The sequence below is a fragment of the Gopherus flavomarginatus genome, chromosome 7 (genome assembly GCF_025201925.1).
Source record: "Gopherus flavomarginatus isolate rGopFla2 chromosome 7, rGopFla2.mat.asm, whole genome shotgun sequence".
In the NCBI taxonomy this organism is placed as follows: domain Eukaryota; kingdom Metazoa; phylum Chordata; order Testudines; family Testudinidae; genus Gopherus; species Gopherus flavomarginatus.
The window spans coordinates 28,159,007-28,185,993 of record NC_066623.1 but is presented as its reverse complement, the minus strand read 5'-3'; the positions used below and the strand labels follow the sequence as shown (position 1 = coordinate 28,185,993).

The following is a 26,987-nucleotide window of genomic DNA, read 5'->3' as shown; positions in this document are numbered from 1 at the left end:
GCGGGAAGGGTGGCCAGCACATCCCTCGGCCCGCGCCACTTCCTGCAGCCCCCATTGGCCTGGAGTGGTGAACCGCGACCAGTGGGAGCCGCGATCGGCCAAACTTGCAGACGCAGCAGGTAAACAAACTGGCCCGGACCGCCAGGGGCTTTCCCTGAACAAGCGGTGGGCCAGCTTTGAGAAGCACTGATATAGAGGACATACCACAATTTGCACAGAATTTAAGTACAGCAAAAGCTTCTTGCTGGACTAACAAAAATTGGTTGCTTAACAAGCTGTGGATTTTAGTCTTCTAAATAAAGGTAGACTAGAATTGTACTTATTATATTTAGGGTAGTTTCTTACAATAGGAGGTTGCATAATAAACGACGGGTTGTCTATTGACCAGGTTTCACTGTACTATGTTTAGTGTCATTAGCCATTTTACAAAAGGGGCTAGTAGCTAATGGACAAATGTGCATGAGAGCATAGCAAGGGGATTTGATCAAAATAACATTTAAAATTGTAATTACTGGAGAACCATCAAGTTGTGCACATCCATGTTATCATGATTACTGTTCCTTCCTCTTTCTCTCCTACTGTTTCCCACACTTCCTTTTCATTTCCTTTTTTTTAAATTAGGCTGAAAGCTCTGTACGGGAACCCAGGATAACTGGACTCCAGTCCTGTTGGGGCCTCTAAGTTCTACCATAATATACATGAAAATAGTAAATCAGAACAAAGTTGCCACTTTTCCTACATCCAGGAACCTAAGAGGCATAAGGAATCTGGTTACTCCCCTGTGAGGGCTACCCACACTGCTAGTTCATTCACAGGGGAAAGAGCAGGCTATGCACAGCCACTATTCCCTCCCAAACATGAAAGTGGAGAGGAGCAAAGCCAGGGGCAGCCAGCACAACTGATCAAATGTGGAGATGGAAGTAATCTGCCTTCGGTATGGGGGTCAATAACACATGATTTTGCTCTAGATGCACTTTAAAATGTGTCTCAGCTAGATTTTTGTTTTTGTTGTTTGTCTGTTTTAGAAAACTGCCTACTTTATTATTGTATTTTGAGTGACGACTTACTGCATTTACACATTTTGTGCAGCGACAGACCAATCATCTCAAGAAAACAGCTTGAAAGAAGATCAGTCTTACAGAAGTCAAATAACAAGTATTCTCTTTGTTTAATTCTAAAGTAGACTTCACAAATTCTCTTCTCCAGTTCCCACTAAAATAAAAGCCTGCACAGCTGAAAGAGAGATTCATCAATACAAGTTCCCCAAACTCACTGAAGAGCCACGCCTGGAACATAGATATTTTGGTAAGGGAATTAGTAAAGTGTTAACAAATAATTTATTTTAAAATATCTTTCTTCCACCAAAATAAATACAAAATAAAAAATAAGGCTTCCACATCTGGAAAACACATATATTTAGTAAATTCTCTTACCTGTACATTTTTAAGGCACAGATCTAAAAATTCATTGTAATGGAAAGCCAGGCACACTCATGTGAACTCCAATAAATTTTCCCATTGTTAGAGCATCTCAAGCTGTGCCTTTAATAATTTGAATGTAAGCAATATTTTATGTAATATTTTGATTTTTGAGCTAATTGACTCAGTGATAGTGTTTAATAGATTGCAGTGCTTACACAATTACATGTACTGTATACAGTGACCATTTAATATGTACCTAAATCAATTTAGAATGCACAATATGCCTATCCACTAAGCCATTGCAGCTCTGCAAGATGCTCTTATCCGCCTTAAAGTTCAGATTAGCATGCATAGTTCAAAGCTAATGTAGTCTTGAATAAATTAAGCTAACAAAGTTATACATCTTCACTTAATAAAGCCATAGTAATATGTCTTGTGTAAAATCCTGCTTTCATAAAATGAATAAGAAAAGTAAAGATAGCTCTGAATTTTGCGAACACAGCTTGATGAAAGACTGTATTTTTCCCATGTGACAAACATAGTTCTTGTAACATCATCCGTATCCCTTCGGATTAGGGTCAGATACATCTTAGGAATTAACAAGGACGAATTTATACTTTGTACCAAAATTACTCCATTTACTACCATTAACGACTACAACAGTCTTGCAAGGGCAACTGTACCATACACATTTCCTCACATACTGAAGAAAGCTACATATCTTCTTTCCAAGAGCCTTGATTTAAATCGTATAATTACAACAATTTACTCTGTAGTTCCTTTCCTAGGCATTGTTGTACTTTCCATATTATGCACTAAAGTCGCTAAATTCAACTGAAGGCTGTACAACTGAAGTCAAATAATACAAATGATTTACCCTTTGCCAATCTGCCTGTATCTTGTGGTTACATAATCATAGCCGTAATCTCTAACAAGTTCAGAGTCAATCAGATAGCATGGACTGGCTAAGATCTTTCCAGGCTGTCAGCTACTCTAAAATCTCAATGAGTTGTTTATGCTTCAGAAAGGTTCCATCAAGCGTGACCACGGAGGGCCAGATCCTGCAAGCTCTCCACACTTAAGTCAATGGACTGTCTATGTGCTCAGATCCTGCGAGTCAGTTCCTAATAATTTGCCCCTGGAATGTTAAAATGATAATCTGTAACCCAATGATTACACATTTGCATCTGTCTTTGGCCTCAAGACAGTGCATCTTTTGTGGTCTGTAGATTTCTATTTGGTAAAATAACCAGTTAACACACCAGAACCTTCAGTGTTTCCTTTGTTGATTTTTGACCATTATATCAAGCTTCTCTATTTCATGGGTCAAACTATTTTAAATTAATTTTGCTCAATTTATGCTATGTAACTTTTTTGCATAACAGCCCGAATATGAATGTGTGTATACTTGCAGCTCAGTAATTTTTCTGAGATTTTAGTTCAAATTACCAACTATAATGCAAAGAATAGAGACACGGTTTGTATTTCACTATTTACAGGTGTAACTGAATTGACTTGAATTACTCCTGATTTACTCTGGAGTAAGAGTCTTTAGCTGCACTAGTATGGCTAAAAATAGCAGTGTAGATGCAGTGGCACGGGCTTCAGCAATGTCACTAGGTCCCCAAGGTCCATAGTGTGCTTGAATAGCCCATGTTGAGGTATAACTGCCATTTCTACACTATTTTTAGCCATGATAGCATAATTTGTCCACCTGAGCTGCATTCACACCTTCGACTGCAGTATATAGACATACTAAGTGTGGACAAAAAAGCTGACCTTGCATTCCTTGGTCAGGCAAAATTGCCAGGTACTTAACATTCTTTTCTCAGTATGAGCATACAGGACTATAGGAAATAGAACATATTTATCAGAAAGAGCATGCTATAGTAATTTCCATTGCTCTTTTTAAAAAGTACTATTATGGGCCTTGTGGAGAGTCAAATATTAACATGATAAAAACGATCAAATGATATTGTATATAATGAAAACTGTTTGATATAGACTCAGAAAGCTGTTCACACTGTATGAATTAAAGTCATACAAGCAAGAGAAGTTCTGTAAATTATAAACTTAGTGAGTAAAGCCAGCACAGTTTGAATGCTTACGAACAGGTTTCCAAAGAGATTTGTCTGCAAGACAAAACTAAAAAGGTAATCAAATTATAGCGAGCAACAGGCTGTATTCTGTAAACAGTTGTGTGCGCTTACCTTGCACATTTTATATGACGTATGCAAGTATTCAGAATCAGAGAAATATCTGATTTTTTCAGATCTCTCTAAACATATGGCTGTGGGTGAGGTTAGATTTGCAAATAATTAGGAATGTAATTGTGCATGTAATCTGGCATTGTGCTTTCAAGTTTGGTAACTGCACATGCAAATGGACAAGCGAGCATAGGGCAGAAATAGCAGTGAATCTAAAAGTGTCCTGCAGCCTTTCTCCCCCATTAAGTGATGCCAAATACAAAGGATCTTATCTTAACCTTGATCTGCATGCAAGCCTCCTATCTCTATGCAGGGCTGGTATACATGAGGAAAAAGCCCTAGAGGAACATACTTATTCCACACTAAAAGAGTGCCTTTGTGCAGTTCAGGTTAATTCACTTCGTAAGTGGATTAACCCAAACTACAGACAGGGCACTCAGTATGGCACAAATGCCCACATAGGGAGTTGGTGCAGTTGTGCTTTAAATTCACACCCACCCTACTTTGCATTAACTTCCCCATGAATTCTCCATGTAGTTAAACCTTAAATCATCTGTGTAAGACCTGTTTAGTGTAACAGATAGCCTAAAGTTGTGGTCCCAGGCCACACAAATCAGCCCTCTCCACAGAATGAGTTTGATACAGCCAGTTTCATCAATATATGTAAGCAAAGACGCAGGTGTGTGTGTATGTGTGCACATGCGCTTTTCCCTGCACACAACATAGATCACCATAGCAATTGTGATTAATGTTGTCTGGGAAATAGCTATGCTGTATTGAAATATCAGGGTGCAAAAAGCTCATCTAATACATTATATGTATAATTAAGAAATGCGTAGGTATCTTATTGTATAATTGCCTATTACAGGGGTTTTTCCAACTTCCACTGCAGTATCTTTTATTGGCCATTATCAGACACAGGATTTCAAGCAAGATGGAACTTTTGTTTGGTCTAGCATGCCAGCTGACATATTGAGCACCATAATTACCAAAAACCAAATCACAGCTATTGCAGTTACAAAGTACATAAAATATATAAGAACCAAATGTCATATTACATTTCTTTCACACTGCTTGTCAGATACTACAAAATGCTGCAATATCTCTCATGGTCTATTGTGTTCCGACATACATTGTGTTCTGATGGGATAAAATGAAGATGATCACAACCACTGTATCAGGGGAACCCGAAAAAAACCTCACTCCTACATTTAGAAATCAGCAAAAATCATTCAGTGGTTTCTCCAGAGAGAAAGTCTCCCAAGGAGTGTCACAAATCCTCTTATAGGGTCAGATCTTTGGATACAGTGCTAGAGACTTTCTGCTGTAACCTGTACACTTGGCTAATGAAAGATCACCCCAAAATAAAGGTGATCATGCTGTGGCACAGAGCTCATGTACAATCTTGTAAGCCACACACTCTCCTGCTGTGCCAGATGCCATTAAAAAAAAGGCATAGTCAGGATGACCCTATGCTATGTCAACTGAGCTTGGTTTTCAGACATTTCTGGCCATTACAAGCCAATGTAAGTATGTTAGAAAGTCTTACACTTCACAGGTAGGAAGAAATGCACAGATCAGCACCATGATGAAGACATATCGAGTGGAAGCACTAACACATCACTCACTGACCTGTCCTCTGTTCATTTTGGGAGTACCCAAGAATTTGCCCTATATACTCCCCAACTTTCGATGTTAACTAGTGATCTCTGATGTCGCTCAAATATATGCAAAACCTCATTTGTAAAACCCCATGTCAGGCACCTCCACATTGACTACATAAGGCAGAAGATCAAGAACACAACATTACTCCTTCTAATGTCAGCGGCCAGTTACATTGCCTAAACCTTTTTCAGATAGTAATACAGGACTTAACACCCATCAGGCCAAATTCATCCCTTTTGTATCATCACTAACTTCAATGGAATTAAACCAGGGATGATTTAGATCCATTGCATAAAATAAAATTCCAGAGTTTGCTCCAAACATGTACCTTTTGGAGATACACCACTGCAAACTGTGAAAGACAAGCAAAGTGAAGACACATTATGGAATATATCAGAAAAGGAGTCAATCAAGTTTTACAAAGAGGCTGCTGCCAGTCTCTCAAAAAGCAAATGAATAGAAATTTCAAAAGAACTGCATGCATATCTGGTGCATGATAATTTTCCTCTGAAGCAATTAGCTCAAAAATCAGTGAGAATTTAACAAAAGGAGAGAGTCTTTCTTGCACATTAATTATCTCTTCTTTAATAATAAAACCAGAACAGTGAAGTAAAAGTAAAAATCAGATAATGAAATGAGTGGTCTCTGTGTATTCTTTAACCACCATCTACATTTCAGAATGCAACTTTTGCATTAATTGATTCCAAAGACTTGAGGGTTACTAATAATATATTCCATTACACACCGGCCACAAGCAATATAAACCTCTATATCCCTCTCTAACAAGTCTTCTGAGGTCAAGAGTTACATGTATATGTTAAAATACTTGCTTATTGTGAACTCCTTCAAAGTACTCTCTTCTGCATTTTCTTACGCTCTTGAAAGAATAATTTTGAAAAAATATTTTGAACTGAACAGTAAATTATTCAAGTAGATTATTAGAACTCTTGATAATCTCTCAGTCTACTAAACATTCAGCATTAAAAACCATATTAGCTATCTGTCAAATTACATCAGTTATTTCCATTTAGTTTAAACATACAGGCAGCTTGTGTAATACAAAACAGGAAACTGACTTTAAAATATGATTTTTTGATGTGAAAAGCTCACAAACTTGATATGCATTATTGAATTCAAAATATGGATTAATAAAATAATTAAACTGACTCTTCTATTTTTTGTTCTTTTGCCCATGAGGCATAGCTGTCCATACATGAGAAAAAAAACCTCTAACTGTGGAAAACTTTTCTACAATTACAGCAATGGTCTTCTTGCTAAGCTAGACAACTAGTTGGACTATTAGAACTGCTCATAGATTTCACAGGACTAGAATATTAGAGGACTATCTTACCCTCCTTGGTAGTATTTCCTATTGAATTCTTATAACTCGAAGGAAATAGTTGTATATATTTATCCTTCAAAGAATTAAATATTGTGTAAATATGTCTAAAACAGGACCAGAAGAAATATAGCAGGAATTTTGTTCCACTTCTTGCAGAACAGCTGTTGAGCAGCTAAGACTTTATGGTCCTGATTTTCAACTGGGGCTCAACCTAGACACTACTTTTCCTGATATTCTCACTTCACACTGCTGATATGAGGAAAGGAAAAAAGTTGTACCACTTTCTTTTTTCCCGCCCCCGAATAATTTGAGACTAACTAAAAAAAGTTTTTCTCTTCTTCAATATTTACTTTCTCTCACTCTCAAATTATCACAGTGGTTCAATGCTGGATCAATCACTAGAGGAGAATGGAAGCATTTCAGAAAATTCTTCACACATGGACCTAGCGGTTGTTTTATTGAACTTTTGATCTATGAATCAAATACTCATATGTACATATTATATATCCTTTTATCACTGTGTATGCATTCCTTTATATTTTAATATATTTATAATCCATAAAGGAATGCATATAAGACATAAAATAATACATAATAATAAAACTACACTGTATAGCTAATGAACCTAGTTCATAATAAGAATCAGTGTGTTGCACGAATAATTGTTGTATGTTTATCTGATGGAAAATTCACACATTCCAGATATTATAAGTACAACTACTGCCCTGTAACTGATACAGATGAACATTTTACAAATGCAAATAAACAATTATCTCACAAGTAAAAAAATAAACAGCATTAAGTTTTGTAAATTAAAGTAAGTGAATAACAAGACAAATCCCAAGAGGAGGAAATGTATTCATTCAGATTACTTGTAGAATGCTTACACAGGATAACAGACTAAAAGCCTGATCTTGCACCTACTCAAATCAATGGCAAAACTCCTTCTATTGTTGTTAGATTATTAGTGTTCCAACAGTTACTGACATTACTTATAAATAAGTTATCTCACTGAAAACTGAAACTTAAAAAAAAATGATATTGTTAATGACAGAGAAACACCATGCACTAATACAGCCGATTCCAACTCTTCCTTCTAATTTATGACTCAAAATGAAGAAAACATTTGAATCCCAAATAAGCTATGTGCTTTGTTGACATTTGCTACCTCTCTGTCATATGCACCACTTGAAAAACACAAAAAATATATATCAAATTATTTTTTTTTTGCTGGCATATTAATACAGTGACTTTGGAACAGGTCCTAAGGTTCTTTGCAAAGACTATTAAGCTAACAAGTACGAAGGGGGAAAAAAACCAAAATCCTTCATACACAATCCTATTTCAACTGTCATACTCAGCTATGCCAGCCCTCCTTTAAAGCCCAGTCCAGTTTTCAGACTTTTACACCTCATGTCAGCTAAAGAACTTCAACGGCTCTCGTCTTCAAGATCATAATAGAAAGATTTGTTCTTTTAACAAATTCATAAAGCTATCTATAATGATCACAGCAGTATCATTAGGAAATAAAGAAAACTATTTAACAAAAACTGAAAAAAATTATTGCCAAGTTTGACACGTTTTAAAACTAACGATTCAGTAGCCATTTGCCATCTGACCTTCATTAGAATTTCTTCATTATCACGTTGCAAAATCTATTACATTACTGACTGAAGCTATTAGTCAGAAGAAAACCACTGCAGTATTCCCCAAACCAGGGAATCGTTATCATTAATATTTCAAAGAACAGCATTAAAAGAGACAACATTCAATATTTTACTCTCTAATTCTACAGTAATTTATATTATAAAAGCATCTATGAAGGTTAAACCAGGCTGAATAATTGGCTGAACATTCTGAAATACCTTGTTTTCCAAAAGAGATGCATATATGCAATGGGGATTCCAACAAACTGCTCCATTGCACTAATGAAGTGTAGGGTGTGGACGGAAACATATTTATCTATTTTAAAACCTCTGTGCTGGTGGAAAGAGCTCCATGGGCAGGGAGACAGGGTATTCCTGATTAGATACCACAGCATGGGCTTCTGCCTGATTCTTCATGCCTGTCTTTAGTGTGCTCTGGATTGGATACCACAGCAAAGATTTCAGTTCGATCACCTGCTCTTCATAGTATTTGTTACTGGGGAGCAAATCATGGGCTGCTCCTCTGTGCCTATCCCTGCACCCATGGAAGGATGGTTTGTAAAAGAAGAACTTCCCTGCCCCAGCTTCATTCGCTATTAAAATTGCTCCCATGATCCCAATAGCTATGTTGGCAGGCACTGATATGGTTGTGATTTACAGTGTCTGATGGTTTACAGTGTCTTGCCACACACACACACACACAAACACAGTTAAAACTTAGCTGGGGAACTCCTGATCTTCTGTGCTCATTATGATTCTACCAAATTTACAGAAGTGCTTAGAAAAACAGCAGACACCAACCTTGAAAGAGCCCCAGCCTCAAAGAGTTTACAAACCAAAGAAATTAAGATAGCTGAAGAAGAGGGACACAACATACAAACACTATGATCAGAGTGATTATGTGCATACAGTTTAATAGTCCAAGTTTCCTGATTTTTTAAGTGAAACGTGTGTCACTTATCCTCTCTCCACCAGTAAATCCCCCTTACTGCCCCTCCCATCCTTGCACCCATCCCCACTTTAAGTTCTCTTGTCCTCCACCACTCCCGCATTGAAATGGTTCCTCTACCAGAGCAATTCAATCATAGGACAAATAAATTAAATACACAAGCAAATGGCTTCAGGCCTACTTTTCTGGTATAAATTGGAGCAACTACACTGACCTCCATGGAGCAGCGCCAGTTTATGCTAGTGTAGAATTTGGCCATTAGTCACTTATTTTCTTGTCACAGAACCTGTGGGTCTTAAAGAGGGGTTTCAAGTGAGAACAACTTCTGGCTCTGTGGAACAGCTTAGAAAGGATGCTCTATGTGCAGGAGAGGCATGGAATAAAGTACTGAAGCAGCTGTGAAAGAAACAAATCAGATGACAAGGTGGCATCACTGGCACACAAGGGTCACAATTAGAGACAAGGGCAGATGCGCAAGAAGGGGCAGTTAAGTGAGGTCTAGAGGGCAAGGACAAGAAATATATATCTGATGCAGAGGAGACAGGGAAGCGAGTGGAGGTATTTAAAGAAGTGGGAGAGATGTGGTAAGAAACATGGGTAAGGAACATTATCTTAGTGGCTGTATTTTGTATGGTCTTAAAGGAGCTATGTGGGTACTGGAGAAGTCAGTGACGGGGCTTCTCCAGTCCAATCAAGACAGCAAGTCCTGGGTGAGAGTTTTAGTTGTGTGGGCACAAAAGAAACTGGATCTAGACAAACTGTGAATGAAGAAGCTATTGACTGCCGATGAAATTCTGGACAGGATTTTAGGCAGTGAAGCACAGAAATCTATCACAATCTCTAATGGCCAGCAGATAACAGACATTTGAGAAATAAGCTGTTGAAGGAAAATGGGTAGCACTAAGGTAAAACTTTTCCGTTTCCCTAACAAAAGAATTTTTCATTAAGACATTGGATGCCATAGGATATCTTCACAGGGAGATCTCTTTTCTTCGAACAAGAATAATAGATGAACTTGAGACAGCCCAATTGTCAGTGAAGTCCTTCGGTAGTTTATGTAATCACCAAGCAGCCTTAGTGCTTGTCCCAGCTCCCACTGAAGTCAACAGAAGTCTTTCTGTTGACCTTAGCACGCTTTGGACCAGGTCCTTAAAGAGGGCTAGTTTGATATCAGAGGCTGAGCAAGCCATCTTTGACATCTTTTGTAAAGAGGAGTGAACAGGGAGAGATTTCCCCCAACATTCTTATCCCACGAATAAGAGGAGTCCCATTATTTCATGTGGATTCTCAAATGCCACTGTAGTTCAAAGTTCCTGAGGCTCAAAGACAAAAATGGTCAAGTTGTGCTCTCTCTGTTACACTGAATTTTCTCTTGTGCAACTGAGAACGGAATATTACCAGTGACATTTTAAAACGTAACTAGTAAGAAGGCTGCATACTTACTGTATATTTCAAATGTAAATGTAACTATTTTAGTTATTTCAAAAGACTCCTGTTCACATTAAGACTAATTGCAGGGGAAAAGATAGCTTTATTATGGAACCTATTTATCTAAAATTAAAAATTGGATTAATTTTTCTTTTCTTCTTTCACTGCTAAAAGCTTTTCAAACTTCTATCACCTTCCAAAACATTTTCTAATTGAAATATTTCCATATAAATGTAGTGCTTGTGAATGGTGCAGTACTGGCACCCTTGACAGATCTTTCCACAGGTACACTGCAGACAACAATTCCACTTCCTAGTACCACTCTGTTAGTATGCCTTAACCTTGACACAGAGGGAACTGCTTCAAGGGTGGAAGAGTAATTCAAGTTACTGATGATTCATTCTGCAGTCTCTCTGCTGAGGCTACTATGAGTATACATATTATGGTGGAGACACTTGATTAACATGAATTGAAAAAGAGAGTCAATTTCACAGACATCCAATGTTGGGGCAGATGTCCCTTTCCTTCCTATGGTGCAGAAGGAAGGAAAAGCATATTATTCAATGTAAAAGAGGGATCACTACCTTTCTTAGGAGAGGAAGGAACAGCGTGCATATGCCCTGGAATATGTGGGGTGGGGAGAATTCTGTGCCTCTGTGCAGTTCATAGACCATGTTGCCTCTTCAGTTTGTGTAACCACTAATCCCTGTTGTCCAAGTGGAGGATAGGTTCTCATTGCATTAGTTTATCCCTTACCATGGGCTTCCCAATATAAGGAGAAAAAGTTGTTCTTTTGTTTTTAGTGGGGAAAAAAATATAAAGACTTAGCAATGAGCAAACATACAAGCTGTATAACTGCTAAGCGTGGAAGATGGAAGTGTCTACAGTCTTTCCACAATAAATCACATCATTTTATATAGCTTTTAGCTATAATCTCTGAGTAACAGACACAAAAAAGATATCACACAGAGGGAGAAAAAGCATCAAGTATGCATACAAGTTCAACCAAAAAAAACAGTAAACTACACAAACTAAATTACTAACGTAGCTCCTTCCCCATCAATGTCAAGACTTTTTTGTATGAAAGTAAGTGTTATCCACTCACACAGATCCATTCCAGGATCATGGCCTCAATTTGTATATCAGCTTTCAGGTCAATGTAATTACACCTGAGGGGATACAGTATATTGTTCTTGAACAACAGGGATTCCACAGAGCAATGGGATTCCTCACAGTCAGGGGATTAGCCCCCCAAAGTTTTCAAAAACTGACTGCTCAGAATACTGACTATAGGGCCTGGCCCTACAGTCCTTGATTAAGGAAAACTCCTGTTGAAAACGTGGGTGAAAATCTCCAACTGTGCCCAACTCATGCTTAGTGTAGCTGAAAGGGCTGAGTACAAAGGAAAATGATTTTAAGCCACCTTTCAACATCCCCATTCCTGGTCCAAACCAGCTGAATTCCACAGAGCTGCTCTAACTTGCACTGACTAAAATAGTCTCCTGGAGATTGTTTTGCTGCCAGAGTGTAAGGTGCTCTGCCACATTGCCTCTAGCCCGTCATGCCCCTTCTGTGGTCCTGAATGCCCCTTGCATATGGGTAAGGAGTGGATTCTAGTATGGTGCAGCTGACCTCATGCTGCCAGGGGAATCACCAGCTTTAAGTTGCTTTGTACTGCCTGAATTACATAAAGAGGACTTACCCTAAGCCAAGGATTTAGCTCACAATGTTTGCATTCAACCTCAACAGTTGTGCTTGAGTATTGACTGCAACCTGGCAGTGTTTGTTTATTTATTTAAGTTATGAAAAGTAGCTACTGCATGCAAAGCCCACTGAAATCAATAGAAAACCTCTCATTGATTTCAGTGGCCTTTGGATCAGGCACACGTGCAGGGATTTTGCTATTGATTTTTTTTTTAATATCTTGTTATGCTATGCTGACATTAAGGACCAATAAGCTACTGAGTCTAACTGTAGAACTATTAAACATTTCATTAGAAAAGTGAAAATGAAATCTGACTGAAGCCAAAATTCTATGTTTCTAAATCATCTCATTTCAAATAATTTAATTAAATAAGGTGGTAGATGGAGCTAGCAAGGAAATCCTGCTATTGTAAAGCCTTCCTCATGTGAGTGAGTGGTCCTAAGTCATATGTGTAGTGACATGGACCTCAACGGGATTCCTACTGTGAGCAAGGATACTTACAGCCTCTAACTCTAACATTCAGACCCAGTTAATCCATGCTTAATTATCCATATGACCAAGTATTGCTATGCTGAAGATTTACGGTTAACCTGTTTTATAGCAGGCAAGGCTCATATAATCATCTCTTTTTTTAATCTGTAAATAATATAAAAAAAAGTTTCTGCCTCGTTTGGATTACCCAAATTTGATTATATGTAGGAGTTGTATACTGAATTCTAAAGTCTAGAATGTGGCTTTACCAGACACAGTCAAATTAGGAAGGGTAACATTACAGAGTACTGCACTAACTGCAGATGCCAGAGACATTTGGAGTACAGAAGCAACATCCCAACGCAACATAAAGGAATGGCAATTGTAACACCTTTTTAAGGGATGAAACATATACTGACCCTCAGCACCAGTTCCATCCTTTCAACAGGTTTGGAATGAGGCATGGCCATGTCTATGTCCTCACCATGCCACTTTTGGATTGGTTGGCTGTGAAGCTGCTAATTCATGCACTCTGGGAGGATAAGAACCAGGATTCTGACTTCCCTAGCGCCGTTGAGGGGGAGGGATCATTTGGAGAGCTCCCCTTTCCCGCCCCCAGCCCCCTACACCACGCAAGAGCAGCCCAAAATTTGGCCTTAATTAATGGTGAGCCAAGGATACATCTGCACTCTGTGACAGGTGCAAACACCATGCCAACCCGAGCATAGGAACTGTTAAATTCTTAGCAAGACAGTGAAGGCTAGAGGAAGGGGAGAACATTGGTAGGTGTCCAAGGAGTGCTTTTATTGCAGTGTAGCAAATCTGAAGCTGGACTGTGAGAGCTGACTTGGGCTCACGGGGCTTGGGCTGTGGAACTATAAAATTGCAGTGCAGTCCTGGTACCCTCCCTTCTCACGGTGTCCCTGAGCCCAAATAGCTGCACTGAAATTTTATAGCCCAGAAAGACAGAGTCAGCTGACATGGGCCAGCTGCAAGTGTAGGTACACACTCTAGTTCAACTGACCAATGAAGATTATTGCTAGGATGAGCTGCCTGCCTTCCCCTCCGCAGTGCTGTTCTGGGGAGAGACACTGATGAAGTGCTGAGTGAGATTTTTCATCTACTCAGCATCCAGAAGCTCTGCTTTTGTGGGGACAAGGGGAGGCGCGTGTTAATTTACAATTGTCATAACGTTGGCGTGTTCCAATATGGTTAGTGGGTAAGAAAGGATCCAACTATTGTCCAGTGGACTACCTGGGCATTGGGCTTGGGCACTCATGTGGTATAGTGAGGAGATATGCTTCTATGTCTAGTGAAGCACTTGGCTCACCTCATCTTGGCTCTCCTACCTCCAGTGAGAAGGAGGGCAGGGAACCGAGATTTTGACAGTTTGTTGGCCAGAGGGAATACAGGGTATAGAGCATTGGCTCTCAACCTTTTTTCATTTGTGGACAAATTTCAGATGGAGGCTGCGGACTGCTTTGGGAATCTATTGTCTGTATACATAGTTGAATTCTGTTCAGTCAGTTTTCAGGCTAAGTCTTTTACAGATCACAGGTATAGAGGCTTTCACACTCATCCTCAGCTTTATAGAAGCCATTGGTGTCAGCTGACATTCATACTCAAATAACACTGCTGGGTAGTTTGGAGTGATTTACACCAGCGGTCATTAATTCATAAAACTGAGTCCTCTGCATTTAGCCCTACTATCAAGTCTGTCTCACTTTCATGTTCATATCAAAGGTGCTGAGAGAAGGCAGAGGAAAAATAGTCTTCTGGCAGACAAGAGCTCAGAATGAGAGCTAAAGCTAGGTTATTCATCATAAAGGGTTAAGTTGCATTTTTTATTTTGTTTCTGTGGCCTGGTCTACACTGGGGGGAGAGGGATCGATCTAAGATATACAACTTCAGCTACAAGAGATGGCCGCCGCTCCCCCGTTGACTCCACTTCTGCCTCGCACCCTGGGGGAGTTCCAGAGTCGATGGGGAGCATGTTCGGGGATCGATGTATCATGTCTAGACAAGCCGCAATGCAATCAATCCCCAATAGATCGATCACTACCCACTGGATCGGCAGATAGTATAGACATACCCTGTGTTAATAAATCTTAACATCTACATTTTATCAACCTGGCTTGAAAAGACTTAACAGACAGATATTCAAAACTGCTCGTGCTAATTTCAGGTGTGCAATTTGAAACACCTAGATTCCAATTTTCAAAGGTATTTTAAGTGCCTAAAGATGCAGAGAGGCACCCAAGAGGATTTTCAAAAGCACTTAGGGACCTAACTCTCTTTGAAACTAGTGGGCATCAGGCCTATAGGTGCTTTTGAAAAGCCAGCTTGGGGCCTACCTGCATCTTTAAGCACTTACAAACCATTGAAAACTGGCACATAGTGCCTCATTTTTAAGAATGCTGAGAACACATACCTCTCATCAGTTGGAGCTGTGGACAGAGAAAACCTCTGAAAATCAGGCCCTATTATTTCTCAGGTTAGGTACCAAAAACTGATGCAATAAAAATGTTGTATTTAATTCATAGCTGTTTTTCACATGCCGCATGGATCCATTTGCAGAGTGGCAAATTCACATATTAGTCAATAATGTGTTTGGAAGTTTGTTAAGAACAGAAAATCAATGTGAAAGAAAAAAATCTTAGGATTAAGAAGTTACAGAGAAATTAAATTTCTTAGGAAAAGTAAAATGCTATATCTAGTTTTATCACTTTCATTACTAAGTGAATGTTACAGTGCAGTGTATGCCACAGTTCAGTTTGTGGCTATAGTTTAAACTTTAAGCACTTATTTTCACTCACTCAAGTGCTTTGAAAAATTTATTATTTGGGTTGAAATTTCGCATGACTGAGATCAGCTAAAAGGTATTTTTCTTTGTTGGTTGTTTTTTTTTGTTTAGCCATAATTGAATTATGTGATTCTAGACAGGGGCTGCTCCAGGCACCAGCACTCCAAGCGCGTGCCTGGGGCGGCAAGCCGCGGAGGGCGCTCTGCTAGTCCGGGAGGGTGGCAGGCTGCCTTCAGCGGCTTGTCTGCCGAGGGTCTGCTGGCCCCAGGACCAGCGGACCCTCCATGCTTGGGGCGGCAAAATGGCTAGAGCCACCCCTGATTCTAGAAAAGAATACAATTTTCCTATTGAGCTATGTGTCCAATCACTTGATTAACTGTTCTGTTCATTCGCTCTGAAGCACTTGGCATTGGCCACTGTCGGAAAACAAGATACTGGGCTAGATGGACCTTTGGTCTGACCCAGTATGGCTGTTCTTATGTTCTAGATCTTCTGTACATCTATGCTTTGCTTACACTACTATTTTCAGGTAATCTCACACCACTGCACCCCCCGTGGTGGACCTCCATCAATGGTAGCGGAAACAGGGCAAAGATGTTTTTACCACTATATCATATATACTTGCAGGATTAGCCAAATGCACACGACTTGCTGTAGATTCAGTGTACATCAAAGGGAGATTAGACCTTGAGTGTGCCTTCTGAGTTCCAGTGAAACTCTGATTGCAGTGAAGTTAATGTCAAAACTCCCAGTGATTACAATGGGGCCAGGATTCCACACCAGGTTCTTATGCCACAACCAGTGAACAATATGTCGGAACACCCGGGTATGTATGTAATCCACTATCGGAACTAAGTAAATAAAAATGAGATCCCTAAGCAATATTTTCCTATAGGTGTGTATAAAGGTCTTGCTCCTGCTACACCACTGAAGTCTATATATACACACACCACTTCATGATTAGGCAAAAGTCAATGCTGATGCCAATGTGTCATGGAATCTTGATTTTTGTGCAACAGTAGTGTAATGTATTTTACTCATTTAATTTGGTTAAAACATCCCATTTAATGCAGAGCATATGAAGTGTTTGACATTCAAACATAAAATGTATTTTCATTTACTATAAATGTATTTAATAGCTAACAATGTAGTATGTCAACCACTGAAAAGTAAACATTTTTTCTAAATATCTAATTTATATACAATATTTAATATAAAATAGACAAGATTAACAAGTAAGTGAACTTTATTTGCAGGATTATGGCTCTTGTCCAGATCAAATCACCTAAAGTATTTTACAATCTACTTTTTAAAATCCCTTCAACAGTTTCTATTGGAAAAAAGTAGTCTTCACTTCCTCTTCTATAATGTGGTGTAGAGTTGCAGCACAGTACTGTAATATCTGCTGTGCTTCACTACAGAAATGGTTGTATTTCAAAGATGCATAAACTATACACAGTTTTTAAAGTGATTTGGTAAATTTATTATACAAACATTCAATCTAATGATACAAGCTACTTTTACTGAATCTGTAAAATTTTGTAACAAATGTTTGTACTTTTACTGAATCTATACTATTTTGTAACAAAGAATAATGATTTTAGGCCAGAATTTAGGCAGACTGCATCCATTTAGAGACAATCACCCTCAACTTTTTGAGTATACATTCTCCTCAATATATAGTATTTAAATGCAGCATGATACACAGAGAGTTTCAGAGGCAGAACATTACATTTGTGCAATACAGATGACAAGATGCCTCCACCCCTATGAAATATTTCTATGTATTATAATTAAGCAATGGGAATATACATTATTTTCCATGTGATATTCAGACTCTCACAAATTATCCAGGAATGTCCCTAAATGTGTTCTGATTCCAGCTGTTCTTGAATGTGTACATAATGAAAGGAAAGAAGACTGACAGTCTTAAGGCACTGGACTAGGACTCAGAAGACCTAGGTTCATTTGCCGGTTCTCCTACATACTTCCTGTGAGACCTAGGGCAAGTCACTTTCCCTACCTCACAGAAGTGGTGTGTGGATAAATTCAGTAATGTTTGTGAGATGCTCAGATACTACAGCGATAGACTGACCTTTTCTCCCTGGCTCTCTTCAGACCTTTGTACATACGGTGGAAAGGGCAGGAAGAATCAAGCTGCTTATATGCTCCTTGAGGACAAGATGCAAATGTGTCTTGGTTTTGTTAGACATCACAAGCTGAATATGGTGGAGAATGTTCCAAAAACACTGCTGCTGATGCACATCACACAAGCAAAGTGCCTGTGGCTTTAAAAGCTACAAAAAAATCTTAATATAATCACATACATGTATATATTTAAGAGGTGCCCTTTTAACGGACTAGAATGATTATTCCATTTTTCCTAGACAGAAAGGGACAAATTCTACCCTCAGCGCAACCCAAATGCATTAATAGGGGTTGCACAGGCTTAATGGAGGATGAAATTTGGCCTGGGGGTTTCTTTTTCACGTAAGGCTCAAACAGTGCAATACATACTGCACTAAATCGGGCCCAGGGTTAATTCAAGGGCTATAGGTATATGTTGTCATTTCTTTAATTTTCAAGTGAACATCTATTCCCTAAAAATGTTGCTGTGCAAAACTGTTGTGGTTAGACAGTATGTAACTATGTAATAATTACTATGTGCCCACTCCCAACTTTCCCACCTAAAGATAAATTCATAATTGTGTACTGTGCTGCTTGCTGCTAAAAGAAATTCCATAATTATATCACTGTTTGGGATAACTACTGGATTATTAATGTCCTTCAATAAACATGAAAGGAAATAATTCATTACTGTGTGTCATGGACTGTCAATCAATTGTATGAGAAATAATCTATATAAAGTAGTGGCTCTCAACCTTTCCAGACTACTGTACCCCTTAAGAGTCTGATTTGTCTTGTGTAACCCCAGGTTTCACCTCACTTAAAAACTTACAAAATCAGACATAAAAATACAAGTGTCACAGCACACTATTACCGACAAATTGCTTACCTACTCATTTTTACCATACAATTATAAAATAAACCAACTGGGATATAAATATTGTCCTTACATTTCAGTGTATAGTATCCATAGCAGTATAAACAAACCATTGTCTATGACATTTTAGTTTTTACTGACTTTGCTAGTGCTTTTTATGTAGCCTGTTGTAAAACTGGGAAAATATCTAGATGAGTTGATGTATCCCCGAAGATCTCTGCGTACCCCGAGAGGTATACGTACCCTTGGTTGAGAACCACTGATATAAAAGATATTGTATTTATATTTCACAATCATGACCTTAGAGTACAGGCTGTTTATCCAAAAAGTCTATTCGGTAGTACTGACTCAGTCAGCCAGGTGAATTTATGAGAACCTATTTGAACCTCAACAGCATTATGGGTTCAACAAAGACCAATAATGTGAGACAAAAATCATCTAACAGAAGAGGGCCTAATATGTCATGCAATGCCTCATGTGGATTAAGTGAGAAACTATTGCAGAAACCATTTTATTTTAGAGCATGTTGCTTTGGCAATCCAGCTAAATAAAAGCTATAATTTTGAATAAGGATCAAAACACAGAACTCTTTAAAACTACAGAGGCCACTGGTGCACAAAGATCGTATTTTACATGGTTGAAACAGTTTGATAGTCATTTTGTACCTTGTCTCCTATATATAATAAGTCCAAGTCTACTGTGCTTGATTTGTTTTGCACACTCAGAAATAAGAGTGATGATGAGTCGATAATAATTGGTATAAAAAACTTCAGTGATGTGAACAAAAGGTCAAAATAGAATGGACTACTTCTGTGTATATCTGTTCTAAATGAGAATGGTTTATTTCCTGTAGTACTGGCACAGACATTATATAAAATTGTGCTTCTAAATAGTTAAGGCCTTTTGAAATTGTAAGTGGGATATAGTCCAACTAGAAATCTGTAAAACACTCACCATTTTCATGATTTTTTTTCTACAGCAAGTCAGAACTGAAATACCCCATTAAATCAAACATTTAATCTGTTTTAAATCAAATATTTAAAACAGATATGAACTTCAGTTATACTTTCAGATCATGTTCTTTTCTTATGGACACTGAAAGCAGAATGTGTCCTTTCTTGTCCCCTGGAAAGGTTTTTAAAAACTAACTGCATGTGGTAGAAATTACAGTTTACGGGGTCAATCTTGCAACCTTTACTCACATGCTTAAATATGCTCTTACTAATAGTACTGCAATGAGTAAATTTTGTTCACAGAAGTAAGGGTCATAGGATTAGACTCTTAATAAACCACTTCAAACTAACAACATGTAAATATGGGTATTGGTTTTCCAAGATCTGTTAACTGTCTTGAGTGGTCTAACAGCCGCTTCAGTTTTGTCTCCATTTAATCTGACCTTCAGTTTAATTTGACCTTTCAGATCAAGATGTCTAGATATCTGACCTCGAATGAACTTAATCAACACTTTCTTTTATTATTATTATTATTCTGAATAATTTTAAGCATAAAAATACTTCTGTAGCATGCACAATTTGGCACTACAACATATTTATACGGTGCATAAGAAATTTACTTGGATTGCAGAAGCAAAAATGACAGTAAGTGTTTGACAAAAGAATCCCATATCCATTACCATAATAGATCAAATATCCATAGATATCTCCACTCAGTTCCAAATAAAAATGTGAATCCTAACAAGCCAGACAAATGTGACTGTCAGCCCCCTCAAATCAATACTCCTGGAATATCAGCTTTTCTCTGTGGCCTAACAATTGCCAGTACCTCTTCTCTGATTCTCCATGTAACTCTTTGACTTTCAGTAGGAGATACTGAAATACAAAATATAGGTCAAGCTGATTAGGAGAGAACATCCTCCATAAGATGTTTACATGTGAATTTGCACCATACTGGACAATGTGATCGTAAATGAAAGAAAAAGACAGTCATACTAATTTTCATTACCCAAGTCAGAAAGAAGCATGTAGAGTTAAAAAGAGGTTAGAGTTACTTTATAACTAATCATTGCACCAATATAAGTCATTTAAAAATAAACAAAATACAAACCCAGGTAAGTTACCTGGACCAAACCCTTTTTTATGCTCAACATGCGTGTTTAATATTTTAACAAAATAATACTCTGAGCTTTTAGAAGTTGCCAGAAAACTAAGAAACCTCAGCAATAAAAGATTAAGCTGTAATTGATTTAGAGATATAGACTTCACAATTGAATTTTAGATTCCAAAACTGAGTCCAACTCAGTGTAATATAAATATATTTATATTCTGATTTTATTACTCAGTAATTAGAAGTCTCATCACATGGCCCAAGCTAGAAGAGTCCTTGACCTGGTCAGTCATTCACACTTGTGCCCATACACAACGAATTACTTTAATTATTTAAATGATGCAGATTCACAGCATGAAGCATTTGTTTGTGTGTGTTGGGTTTTTTTAAATAATTGTTATTATTTTATAATGGAAACTGTACCAAAAACAGTACCAGAATCAAAGGTTCTTTAGCATATCAGCATCTTCCAGAACTTCTTTCCTTGCCACCTAGACAAGGAAAAGCTTCCCTAAAAAACATCTCTGATCTTTATGAATGGAAGAATTTCTCTCTTTATTTTATTAAATTAGTAAATTTAAGGAGTTCATGGAAATATTTAAAACCAGCAATATGTCAGCCTTATGAGTATTGTAATGCCTTTTGTATTCTTTCAATATAAGAGCTGAGATGAAATGCAATGAACCATCTTATTAATATCACGCACACTAAAAAAGAGATTAATGTATTTTCTCTCTCTAAATGATGTCTATAATTTAAAGAAAAGATTTAAGATTGCATAACCAAAATTAACTGGTAAATTTGCATAGTAATTTGTAACTATGTTGTTTTAAAGAACAGCATTAACTGTGATTTAATTTCCATTTTGCTGATAATTCAATAACTTCCACATTTAGATTACACCTTTCAAATCTATGAAGTTTAAAAAAAAAAGTTTCATCCAGCATTATATGAAGTGGTCTACTACTACACATACTCTCTGAGAACTTGTATCCTAGGCTGCAGGAACAAAGCTAAAGAAGTACTGCAATGATTTTACTTCTAGACTTTCACTCCAATATTACGTATGTGGAATAAATATCTGATGTTTATTTTAGTTATGTAGTTTGAACACCTTAAAAAGGCAATACCTAAGTACTGTAAATGAAGCCCACTTTAATACAGTATCTCTAAAATCTGATAATGTACTCTTAGGCAGCACTGTATTAGCTCTGTTCTGCATGTAATAGTGGCTTTGCAATAATTTTACAATTATAAATGGAAGTTTTCCTGACTTGCCAGTACACATTGACCCTCCATGGTTTTTATTTATTTATGTCCCTTCCAGTCCTCCCTCCTCTCCCCATGCCTCCTTGACCTGTAGAGAGTGAGAGGAAAGAAAAAAGGAACGAAATACTAAAACTAATTTAAATCTTCTTGTTCTTTAAGTAATATAAATTTATCTAAAACATAGGTTATGTATGAATGTTTTCTACTATTTAAAAAAAAATCCTGCCAGCAAGAGTTTAAAAAGAAGTATTATTCTGAAGTAAAAGAAAAATTAAAAAGAGTTCTATTTGCATTCATTAGGCTGGCTAATTTAAATTTCAGTCTGTGTGTATAAAAGAAACAGAAACAAACAAAAACATCTTGTCAAACTGCCACTCCATGTCAGGTCTAACAGGGTCTTGGTGTGGTGTTAGCAAATGTACATTGTCTCAGCAATGTGAGCAATACAATGCCACCAATCTCTCTTCCTCCACAGCCCTGAATTTATTATTAAATACAATTTAGCAACAGTTCAATCACTGGACAGTATGTGATGCACTAAAGCACTTCTGTGTTTATCATCTTTACAAGCAACATGAGTAGTGGTGTCCTTTATTGCCTCCTGCAAATCTGCAGCAATGATGCAAAACAGATTTTTTTTTTAATTCCCTTTTGGAATACAAATGCCTCCTTTCCCGATTTCTAACCAACATGCCCTGTGCCCATGATAGTTTCTGAATCAGCGATACCTTTCTGCTCTGTTAGTAAAAACTGAAACAAAATTACATTTGGATGAGGCTGGGGGGCTGGAGAAAAACAAACCTAAAACCACAAAGACAACATTAAAACACTTGGGAAAAATCTCAGCAACCGAGGATGAAAATTAATGGGCAGAAAAGCAGCAGGGAAATAAGCGACAATCTCCCCCTTCTCACTGGAACTCGTGCAACTAATGACCTCTCCAAGTGCTGAATTAAAAGGTTCCAGGAGACAAACCGCTCGCAGTCTGGTTATGAGAGAGACATACCAGAAGTTGTCAACTGTGCTAATACAATTAGAGAAGAGACATAAGAAAAGGAAAGAGAAAGAGAAGGGGAGAGAGGGTGCTGCAGATTTAGGCGCTGTTGCAGAATGAAAAGCAAGAGAAAAAGCCTGTAGCCAAATAAGAAGTGAAGAGCATTTACCAGCAGCAGCAGCAGCAGGTTGAGCAGCCTGAGTCCCTCACACCATCTCTGGGTGACAACTTAACCCAGTGCTGAGCATCAGCGCGGATTCCTTCACTGAGGGGCGGGGGGGCTAGGACACCTCTAGGGACAGCCGATGCGATATCCCAACGCGCCCTGCGAGTCTCCTCCCCACAGCGCCTGTCTCCTGAGAGCTGAGCCTCAGCGACGGACGGAGCCGCGGCTGCTGCCTGCGAGCTACCCAAGCAGCTCAGTGCCAGCTGCTCTCTGAATCCAGCCCGGCAGACACCAGGTTGCACGAGCCCCTGAATGGGGGGCGCGAGCCAATCCCGGGCTCGGCTGCAAGCAGCGAGCAGCGCGCGCGCAGGGGCACCGTGCACAGGCACGGCCGGGAGGCGGCGGCGGATGCAGCAACCGCAAGGGGAAGCCGCCTCGGGGGTGCCTCGACTGGGTGCACCGGAGGCTATGCCGGGTGCGGAGCGGGGAGGTGGTGACGATAGCAAGCACCAGGCCTGCTCTTTGCGTTCACCCCGTTACCGAGGCACCAAGATTTTGTCTGGTGTGTGTGTGTGTATGTTGCATTCCCGGCTGTTTGCATTTTGCAACTGTAAATCCCGCTGCTGATGTGCTTTGCAGTTGTGTGTTTACGGTAAAGGTGCGGGGAAAAGGGGAGAAGGTGATGCACCGGCAGATCGCCCAAGCGTGGGTGCTTATACTAACGACAGCATGGGGATGGGGGAAGCTTTTAGCCGCAGAAGCCAAGCACCGACGGGTACGGCTCATCAGCTCTGGGCCTGCCAGTGGCTGGAGAAGGAGAGGCAGGACACTCAGCGCAGGCAGGCATATTGCAAGGGCTCTCTCTCAGCTCCTTCCCTAAGGGGTTGTGAGGAAAGTTGGGTGCACAGTTTCAGCTGCGGCCTAAACAACCTGCAGGAGGATCCTCCAGGGTGGCAGTGCCTCCTTGGAACTGTTCTAAATCTCAAGCCTAACCCTCATTTCTCTTGTAGAGACGTGTGTGCAGCTGTATAATTCTATCCCCATACACAAGTTTATGTAGCACTCATCTGTCTCTTCCTGTAGTTTAGCTGTTGAATCCTCACTACTTTGTCAACTCCTTCTGGTCTCAGACTGTGGCCCACCATTCATATACCTCCCCCAGGGAAACTGAAGCAGTATTGATTGAATGATAGGGAATGGTTTATTTTGCATAAGAGATATTACATATGGTGCTTGTTTGCCCTGCACTATTTATGTATATGAAATAGAGAGGGTTTGTTTCACTTTCTGTGTAATAATATACAAAAAATGGTCTGACAACTGCCCCAAACTAGCTTTGCTCCCTATGAAAATGTAGGGATACTAGACCAAAGCAATGTATGGTATTCAAAAGCACAAGCTCCCCCTTGTGAAGTCAAAGGAACCCATTTGGATACCACTAATAGAATTTGGGTGCAGTGACACTGATTCCATAGTGTAAACTTTAATGATAGAGAACGGCAATAAAGGAGGAGGCATTTCCCTTCAAATGGTTTGTGTTTGATTAATGAGGTTAGTAAAGGAATTTTTTCACAGTGCTTGTCACTAGTCCAGGCACATGCCCCCAGCCCCCTCATATCCCTGTGTCAGGGATGCACAACTCAGGCTCAGCCTTAGGTTTCAAACATTGCATAGTCTGTGTAATCATATTTCTGTGTTAGAAATAGTGCAGCTTTAAGGTACAAAAGGGAAGTTGAGGTCACAGACTGACTCTCCTCTAGCTGAAGACTTAAGCCAGGTTTACACTTAAGACATATAGTGGTATAACTACATTTCTCAGGGGTGTGAAAAATCCACACACCTGAGCAACACAGGGCTTGGCTACACTTGCGAGTTAGAGCGCATTAAAGCAACCCTGGGTGCCCTAACTCACAACCCATCCACACTGGCAAGGCATTTAGAGTGCCTGGACTCTACAGCTGGAGCACTCCTGGTAATCCACCTCCATGAGAAGCATAATGCGTGGTGTCCCTCGGCAGAAACACCGGGGCATCAGTATGAACAAGGTGTTGCATTATTGTGCTCTGATCGGCCTCAGGAAACATCCCATAATCTCCTTAAGTCAAGTGGCCACTCATTGTTTTGGAATCGCGGCAGGAATGCAGATATGCCCTTTCAAAGCTCCATTTCTGACAGCCGGCATGCTTATCTGCTCAGGGACAAATCAAACCATTACTGTGGAATGCTGTGTGTGAGAGAGAAAAAGAGAGGCGAGGGGAGGGAAGGGAGAGACAGGAGGTCTGCTGCTATCTGAACTTACAAGACAGCATGCTGACATGCTCTCAGCCCCCCAAACACCCACTCTCTCTCTCCCCCTCACATACAGCACACTCCCTGTCATACTCCGCTTGCCCCCCCCATTTGAAAAGCATGTTGCAGCCACTTGCATGCTGGGATAGCTACCACAATGCACTGCTTTCCGTGGCTGTTGCAAGAGCTGCTAACATGGCCATGCCAGTGCGCTTGAATCTGACAGTGTGGACACACTGCAGCGCTTTCCCTACTGCAGTCTCCGAGGGCTGGTTTAACTCACAGCACTCTACGTCTGCAAGTGTAGCCATGCCCATAGTTATACTGACTAACCCCCCAGTGCTATGTTGACTGGAGAGTTTCTCCCATCGACCTAGTTACCGCCTCTCAGGGAGCTAGATTAACTACACTAACAGGAGATGCTCTCCTGTTGGTGTAATAGCATCTTCACTAAAGCGGAACAGCAGCGAGCTGCATCGCTGTACACAAGGATAAGCCCTGAGAAGGTGAGATTGGCGGAGAAGTGTTTTCTCCACATAGTTAGGAGTTACAGAACTTTCTCTGAGGCCACGTCTACACTACAGCATAAAATCGAAATTATTAAAGCCGGTTTTATAAAACTGGTTTTATAAAATCGATTTTATGCATCCACACTAGGGCACATTAATTCGGTGGTGTGCGTCCATGGTCCTAGGCTACCATTGATTTCCGGAGCGGTGCACTCTGGGTAGCTCAGTAAAAGAATGAGACCAATAACTTCGATTTCCGTCCACACTAACCCTAAATCGATATAGTAATATCGATTTTAGGGTTACTCCTCTCGTTGGGGAGGAGTACAGAAATCGATTTTAAGAGCCCTTAAAATCGATTTAAAGTGCCTTGTAGTGTGGACGGTTACAGGGTTAAATCGATTTAACGCTGTTTTAATCGATTTAACGCTGTAGTGTGGACCAGGCCTGAGTTACCCTCCAGGCCCTTGGAAATAGGTAGCAGACTTGAGCAATACAACACAGAGCCTTAATTTCCATAATGGACACATGTTTAATGGCCCACATTAGCCTTGACCCTTGTTTTCCTTCATGCCACTACAATTAAGTTGCCTCAAAGGCAGGTCAAGCTGGTGTATTTATTCATTATTGTAAAGCAACTTGAAGATGTAAGTGTTGAGTATTATGTGACAAACCTCAGATTTTCCTCTTTTCCGACACAAACCTGGAACCAAGAGTAAAAAGCCACAGCAAAGCAAACCAGAAGTTCAAGAAAGAAAAGAGCAGCAGGCTGCTAAGCAGCACTTGATGGGAGTTTTATAAGATCCTTCCAGCTACTTGGCAAAGCCAAAAAGTAGGAACTTAAATTAATCAGGATATGTAAAAAAGCAATAAAGAAACCATAGAGACATATAATCCACAGCAGCAAGGCTTCTTGTAATGGTACTGCTAAAACTTAACTGTCTTCAATTCTATATTCCATAAAATAGAAAGTCTATGTGGAGGAGCAAAGCAAACCAATGTATGGTGCATCAGCGGAGGCAGAGAAGCATGCTGTCAATGTCTCGTTGGAGACA

At 39.4% G+C, this 26,987-nt stretch overlaps 1 protein-coding gene across 2 annotated transcripts in view; it reads right to left on the bottom strand.

Moving 5' to 3' along the window:
- The window catches only part of TENM2 (teneurin transmembrane protein 2), a 2,274,099-nt gene that overhangs the window by 1,051,673 nt on the left and 1,195,439 nt on the right, over positions 1-26,987 (bottom strand). The window contains exon 1 of one of the 2 annotated variants that reach the window (XM_050962493.1): positions 23,138-23,294. The exons of the other annotated variant lie outside the window; for it this stretch is intronic. The gene's annotated coding sequence lies outside the window, so the exon portion shown is untranslated. Of the gene's footprint in view, positions 1-23,137; positions 23,295-26,987 lie in introns of those variants that run through there. 2 annotated transcript variants of the gene reach the window in all.